General features: G+C 47.3%; 1 long non-coding RNA gene across 1 annotated transcript in view; it reads right to left on the bottom strand.

Annotated features, from left to right (window-relative positions):
* The window catches only part of LOC128828742 (uncharacterized), a 38,309-nt gene extending 31,195 nt beyond the window's left edge, over positions 1-7,114 (bottom strand). The window contains exons 1-2 of the long non-coding RNA XR_008443226.1: positions 7,078-7,114; positions 5,331-5,540 (exon numbers count right to left, since the gene is read on the bottom strand). This is a non-coding gene — a long non-coding RNA (uncharacterized LOC128828742). The remainder of the gene's footprint in view (positions 1-5,330; positions 5,541-7,077) is intronic.
* Positions 7,115-7,316: the final 202 nt, after the last annotated feature.

Below are 7,316 nucleotides of genomic sequence, written 5' to 3'. Positions count from 1 at the left end.
GTGTTGAAAGCTCTAGCAAGCAGTTCTGCTTTCTTGGTTGGGTTCTCTGCTGCCCTGCATTTGGGCCATCGTTTATGCCGGCGACAAACGCAGATAAAATCTAAAGAGCCACGACCTTACGCTCCTTCAAATCCCTTCTCATGGCGCATCTCTGCTGGGATACCTTCCCAACCCAGCCTGATGATCATGGCTCGGAAACTGGCAAGCCGCAGGTCCCCCTTTTCTTCTTTTCTCTTTCTACTTCCTACCCCGCAGTGAAATAAAACAAACAAACTGCAATCCATGTAACTAACAAAGCTGGGCCAATTCTTCCCAGGCTAGTATGGTGTATCCCCCCCCCCTTCCTTCCTTATGTCTTTATATCATAATCCCTTCGGGGTGGGGGCCATTTCTGCTCTCTGTGCAGTGCCTGGCTGAATAGAACCCAATGTTCAGGATTACAATAGGGCCCCCTGAATTCAGGGTGTCTTTCTGGTCTGAACCCAGTGGTCTTCAGGAAAACTTCCCATTGATTTCCTTGAATTCAGTGGGAGATCTTGGTGCAAATGCAGAACAGGGCCCCTAACTGGGATTTTTACTTCCCAGGATCAGGATTATAACTGAACAGGGGGCGCTTAAATAAAGCTTGGTCCCTGGGTTTACATTGCTTTGTGTCACTGATTCTCAGCCTACCTTTCGCTGGCAACACAGAGTGACAGAATATTCTATTAGCTAGAATTACAGACCACAGCACATTCATAATTTTGAGTGTGTAACTGAAAAGCTTTGGAATTGTCCTCCCCGAGGACTGTGCAATTTTCTCCTCTCTTTTAAGGGGAGCTCTCTAGTTTAATGGCAGGGTGCATTGTCACCTCTGGGTAGCAGGGGAGAGCGGATGCTGCATGCTGCTTCTGGCTGGGAAAGCCGCAATCCATGCAATGTTGATTTGTGCTGGGTTCTTGTAGGTGAGCTGTAAACCATGCCTCAAGCTTTTCAAAAGAGGTTAGTAATTTGGGGCGCCGTAGATTTGTGGGTGCCACCCCTGATTTTCAGAGGGGTGGGTGCTGAGCACTTTCTGAAAATCAAGGCCCTTTAAGGTGTCATGCTGGGGACCCAAAATCACTAGTCACTTTTGAAAATCATGCTTTATATTTCTTATCTGAATTGGCCACACCGTACTGGAGAAATGCTTGATAAGAGAGAGAGGCTTCTGCAAAGCATTATGGGACAAATCCAGCCTGCGGTCCCGATTCAGGAAAGCACCCAGCCACGTATTTAACTTTAAATACTCACTTAGCTCCCACTGAAGTCACTGAGTACAGACTTAAAGTTATGCACATGCTTAACTGCTCTTCTGAATCAGGGCCCTAATGCAGTGTGGGGAATAGGATTTAGGCCTCATGTGTGAAACCTCCAGGGTCCATTCAAAAACAAAAAAGAGAGAAAGAAAGGACTGAAAGTTATTTATGGCCTAAATTTGCCTCTTTGCTGTACTCAAGTCCCGCTAATCAGGGGTTAAGTGGGACTCAAGTGGTGCATGGGGTTAGTGCTGGCTTTCTGAGCAGGGATGAGTTTCACTCTCGGAGAGCCAGGCAGTGCCATTAATGGTTATTATTTATTATTTGTTTTGCCGTAGCAGCTAAGAGCCCCAGTGATGGGCCAGGACCCCATCGTTCCAGATGCTGTACAAACACAGAACAAACAGTCTCCAAAGAGCCCGCAGTCTCCCGCAGCCAGGCTACCCGCAGTGACGACATGGAGGCCACGGAGTGGACATCAGGGCAGCATTTAGGTAGCAGAACATACATTCCATTTTTTCAGAAAGCAAAAAACCCAAAAGCTCATTAATTAAACAATCCACTCTACAAATTCTTGGTCAGCAGCATTATTTTGGCCCTCCTGAATTTAAAAGTCATTAAAGGGGAAAATCCCCTTTTCGTTATACCTTTTAATTATGAATATCCCATGCGGTCCCGCACAACGATATATCAACTGGTGAGAACATTAATGGTCCCTATTCGTTTTACACAGGCTTTTCCCTGAGTGGGGATGGAGCCTGATCCTATGATCAAGACCCACAGGACACCTTTCTCTGCCAGTGAAGTCAGGGCCCGATCCTGCAAAGACTCAGATGTGTGGATAGCGCGGCTTGTCTAACAGGAGCAAAATTACTCACATGCTTAAGTCTTTGCTAGCTGAGTGAGACTGCTTGTGTGAGTAAGGATTGCCCCTGTGCCTAAAGGCTGCAGGATCACACCCATGGCTGCAGGGCTGAGATTCATCTATTTTTCCTTGCAGTCTTTTCTTTTGTGTTTGTCCAGCATCAAGCATCATAAAGTCTCCATCCTTCTTAGGCTTTTAGGCACTCTGGCTACGATTTCCAGAGCTGCCTGGATGCGGAATCCCATTAATTTTAATGGCAACCGAGTCTCCAGATCTCCTCCGCAGCTTTGAAAATCTCAGTCATTAAAGTGAATACTTAATAATGTATTCTCTGTTCTTGAGTTATTATTTTTTTCTTTTACTCCTTTTGTCTATGTGCATAGATTAGCCCAAGTTATACATCAAAAGAAAGAATCTGTGTGGCACCCAAAATTACCAAGGGTCAGATTTACAAAGGAATTTCAGCAGCTAAAGAGGCAATAGGCACCTAGAATAATTTACAAAAGTGTCTGAATGAATTAGGTGCCTAACTCCCATTGACTTTAATGGGAGGTTGGCACCTAACCCACGTAGGCACTTTGGGGAATCCCACTACGTGCCTATCTGCATCTTTTGGCCCTGAAGACCTTTGTAAATTTGGCCCCAAGTTCATTCAGTTTTGACAGGACTTAAATAATGCTTCACCTGGTGATTTCACTACTAGATGATCAAAACAAGTAGAAAATCATTTCAGGGGAAGGTAAAGCTAACTCCCAGGACATTCTCGCCACTTGCCTTTTAATCTGTTCTGTGCCTTTTAGCAAGATTCCAGTGTAATTCAACAAGATTTTTTTTTTTTTTTGCTTCCTTATCAATGGAGTTCTCTGGAAAGGCCTGATTTTACTGTCCGAACTCAGAGCAAACTCCAATTGACTTCAGTGAATAGGAAAGCAAGAGATGGCTCTTTCTTTATTCAGTATTATTCCTCCAGCCTCTAAGGATCTAATTCTGGTCCCGATTCAGCAAAGCACTTAAGCACGTGCTTAAGTCCTGTTGAAATGCTTTGCGGAACAGGGGTGGACTTACTCGCATGCTTAAAGTGAAGTGTGTGGTTAAGTGCTTTGCTGAGAATGGGGAGAATCGGGGTGTCGCAGTGCAGCACGCGCATGCTGTGGTCCACCACGTGTGTCTAGTGCATGTGAATGCAGATATTGGAGAGGCACCTGGATTTAAAACAGGGCCCTGTTGATCTCTTGCATGTGAATGCAGGTGTCTGTAGCAAGGCTGGTGTCCAGGTCTGCATGTCAAGTTCAGGTGACCAGGGTTGAACAAGCCTGCGTAAAGGGGAGAGAGGCCTGTAGACTTGTTTATCCATGACACTGAAACTGTTGCTGACCCGGTGTCTACAATCTACTCCCTCTTTCTTGCTGAGATTCCCAACCACCTACCAGTTACCTGGCTACACACAGCCTGAAACCCCTCCAGATGCCATGATTGCAGTGAGAAAGAAGCGACTCACAGACAAATATTTGTGCAATGCACACAGAGCCCAGAGATTGGAACAAGCTGTCTCTCTGGTGTGTGTAGATTTTGTCTGTAACAAAATTAAATAGCATAAAGGCATAGAATGATTCTTCTCCTAATGAATCTTACATGAATTCTCTCCCCTGAAGGCTATATTGTAATATCACAGCTGGGCTTGATTTTCAGCTTACACCTTTTGCTAAATATTTTAGGGGAAGAAATCAGGACACATTCAAGTTCAGATCTCACCCTGGATCCCTGCTCTTCAGAGAGCTCTCTGCCTGAGCTTATTCAGAAGAGAGGCAGGACTGAATCCTTCTGTGAGACGCATTTGGTTTGAGAACTAAAGAAAATTGCTAGTAAAGAAACAGCTGAAGGAAAAACGTTCCAAATGAATTGTAAGTCCACTTTGGTTTAACAATGCACTGCATACAATAAAATATACAGTTGAGCAGCGGGGTGTTCTAGCATCTCTCCTGATAGATTGAATATGAAAACTCAGATTTGCTTAGACACTTACGCAGAGGATAAGAAAGCAATCCCCCAAATGCAGAAAAGGGTATTTGATGCAATATAATTTTCTAACTTCCTTCTTCTTGACTCTGTGTGTGTGTGTGTGTGTGTGTGTGCGTGCACTCACTCATGCTTGTGGTTGGCTGGGGGCTGATTAGTGAACAGATTTCTTGCCCCTGTTATGCAGCTAGGCTTCTGCTGGAGGAAGAGATGTGATAGATTAAATGGTTCATTAGGATAAATGAACCCCAATTCTGTGCCATATCAAAGGAAGAACACTCAGAGAATCCAGGCACTATGGGAAGGTGGAACTGATGGTGAATAGCACTGATGAGATGCTAAAGGACTTTAGCAGGGAGACATTTCCCTATTCATGGTCTAGAGAAAGAAATCTCTGCACTCGTTTGTTCGAAGTGCACAGATAGCTGCACTTCCAGAAAGGCTGCAAGGCCATAACTGAAGTGCCATTCATTTTCTTTTCCAGATGATATTGTTGTTTTCAGGTATGTCATTCAGAGATGGAAATGTCCCTGAAATAGAGGCTAGTGAGTTGGTTTCTCAGTAAAGATGCCCTGTCCCCTGTTACGAAACAATATTAAAAAAAATACACTCGGGGAGTCTAGTTGTCATGATACAGCATAGTGACATGCTGAGCTTTGAGTTATTCTGATGGTTCGGCCTCCGTTCAGCAATGTATTTAAGCGTGTGCTTAAATCCATCCCTAATCAACAAAATGCTTAAGCACTGAAGACCATGGGACTTAAGCCCATGCTTAAAGATAAGCATGATCTTAAGCACTTAGTTGAATAGGGATGGGTTACTGAATATATGTTTTAGATCAGGGGCCAGTGAGGAATTCATTCTCCACACCAGTTCAGGAGTAACAGAATCCTGAAATATACATCCCCAATGGATGGCAAGCACAGATCAACTTTAAAAGCAACTTCACAAATGGAAATCGACATCAAAACACCCGAGACACCATGTAAGCTATATTTTAAAAAAGAATTATTTCAACTAACTCAGTATAAAGTGTTCAGCTCTGGGAATTTGGATGGGTTGGGTGAAGCTCATAGGAAGTAATGCGTCTCTTTCAGCTTCATAACCAGCTTTCATATTTCCTGCCCCAGTCCAGATCACACTAAGACCCAGTCACTGTGAAGGCTTCTTACCTTGGCTGGTGCGGCATAGTCAGCAAAAGACAGCCAACGTTTCCAATCGCTCCTTGCACCTTGAGTCCCAGCCAAATCCCAAATCTGCTAATTACCTTCTGCTTCTCCAGCGTCCCTTCTAGTTTCAGCTCGATCATTTTCTCACCGCTTCCCCTATTTTTTTGTTAAAGACTGTGGCTGGACCTCGAAAGGTTTAGGGCAGCTGCATTGCTGAGCCCAGAAAGGGGGGCAAACACATGCAGGAAATGAAAAAAGACAGAAAGAAGCACACTTCGGTATCACTTGCACTGGGAGGTGCTGTATGAAGTATTACTGCTAATTAATCATTTCCCCTTATTAATACCCACCCCGCCCCGGAGCTACCCCTCCAGCCCCAGGGGTTAGTCCACAGCCCCTCTCTATTGTCCCCTAGGGGAAGGGGCCCATGCAGACCAATCCGTGTCAGCCCCACACCCTGGTTAGCCTGCCTGGCAAAGCTCTGCTCTGCCTCCCCCCGGCTGGTCTGAAAAGCGGCTGCCCCAGACCGGCAGCTCCAGCCCGGAGCTCCCCGCAGCCCAGCGCCCTCCCCTCGGACACTCCCCGCCCGACGCTCGCTCCAGCTCCCTCCTGGGCTCGCCGGGAAACTTTCCTCCGTCCCGCTGGGAGCGAGCAAATCCGCCCCACCGCCCCCGGACCGGCCTTCGCCCCACCGGCACTGCGAGGAGCTGTCCAGCCCCCTGGGATCTGTCCAGGGTGCTGATCCGCTCCCAGCGCCTTCTCGGGGCTCCCAGGACGCTGCCCGCCCCCAAAGGCTAGAGAAGGAGAGCAACCCCCCCCCCACTTCTCGTCCCCCGGGAAAGGTAAGTCCCAGCTGCGCCTTTTCCCCCAAGCAAAAGGAAACATGATTTAGCCAGTGCCTCTGCCCCACAGCAAACCCAGCAGATTCCCTTCCTTCTTCCTTCCTTCCTTCCTCTTTCCTTCCTTCCTTCCTCTTTCTTCCATCCTTCCTTCTTCCTTCTTCCTTCCTTCCTCTTTCTTCCATCCTTCCTCCCTCTTTCTTTCTTCCTTCTTCCTTCCTTCCTCTTTCTTCCATCCTTCCTCCCTCTTTCTTTCTTTCTTTCTTCCTTCTTCCTTCCTCCCTCTTTCTTCCATCCTTCCTCCCTCTTTCTTTCTTCCTTCTTCCTTCCTTCCTCTTTCTTCCATCCTTCCTCCCTTTCTTTCTTCCTTCTTCCTTCCTTCCTCTTTCTTCCATCCTTCCTCCCTCTTTCTTTCTTCCTTCTTCCCTTCCTTCCTTCCTCTTTCTTCCATCCTTCCTCCCTCTTTCTTTCTTCCTTCTTCCCTTCCTTCCTTCCTCTTTCTTCCATCCTTCCTCCCTCTTTCTTTCTTCCTTCTTCCCTTCCTTCCTTCCTCTTTCTTCCATCCTTCCTCCCTCTTTCTTTCTTCCTTCTTCCCTTCCTTCCTTCCTCTTTCTTCCATCCTTCCTCCCTCTTTCTTTCTTCCTTCTTCCCTTCCTCTTTTTCTTTCTCCCTTCCTCCCTCCCAATTGTCTAATGTTAGTGGAGTTATCTCTTCTCCCCCCCCTCACTGGGGGCGGGGGGAAGGAGTCAGCGGTAGATCTGCACTCTACAGGTGGCTGGGGTTCCCCCCCCTTCTCTACAGAAAGTCCTCACGCCTTCCCTAGCCTGGCCCTGCAGACGACTCGCCCCGCAGCTCCCACCCCTGCCCCGGGCTCTCCCAGGAGGGCGTTCGAACCCCGTGGGAAAACTCACCTGTCCCTGAGGTCACCTTTTCGGGTGCAGGGTGCAGGAAAGCTGCCCTGCATCTGGCTGTGGGCTTTTATAGCCCGTTGGGGAGGCGGCTGGGAGGAGTGCCCGGGTCGGGGGCTCTTTATTCTGGCCAATGAGATCTTGCTTTTTATTGCAAATGCACAGATTACATCATAGATAGTAGCCTCCGCTTCAGCATAATAGTCTCCTCCCAGGGTGAGGGGCGGGGAGATTGGAGTGAT

This window comes from Malaclemys terrapin, chromosome 24 (assembly GCF_027887155.1).
Source record: "Malaclemys terrapin pileata isolate rMalTer1 chromosome 24, rMalTer1.hap1, whole genome shotgun sequence".
Lineage (NCBI taxonomy): Eukaryota > Metazoa > Chordata > Testudines > Emydidae > Malaclemys > Malaclemys terrapin.
This window is presented reverse-complemented; position numbering and strand designations above follow the sequence as displayed.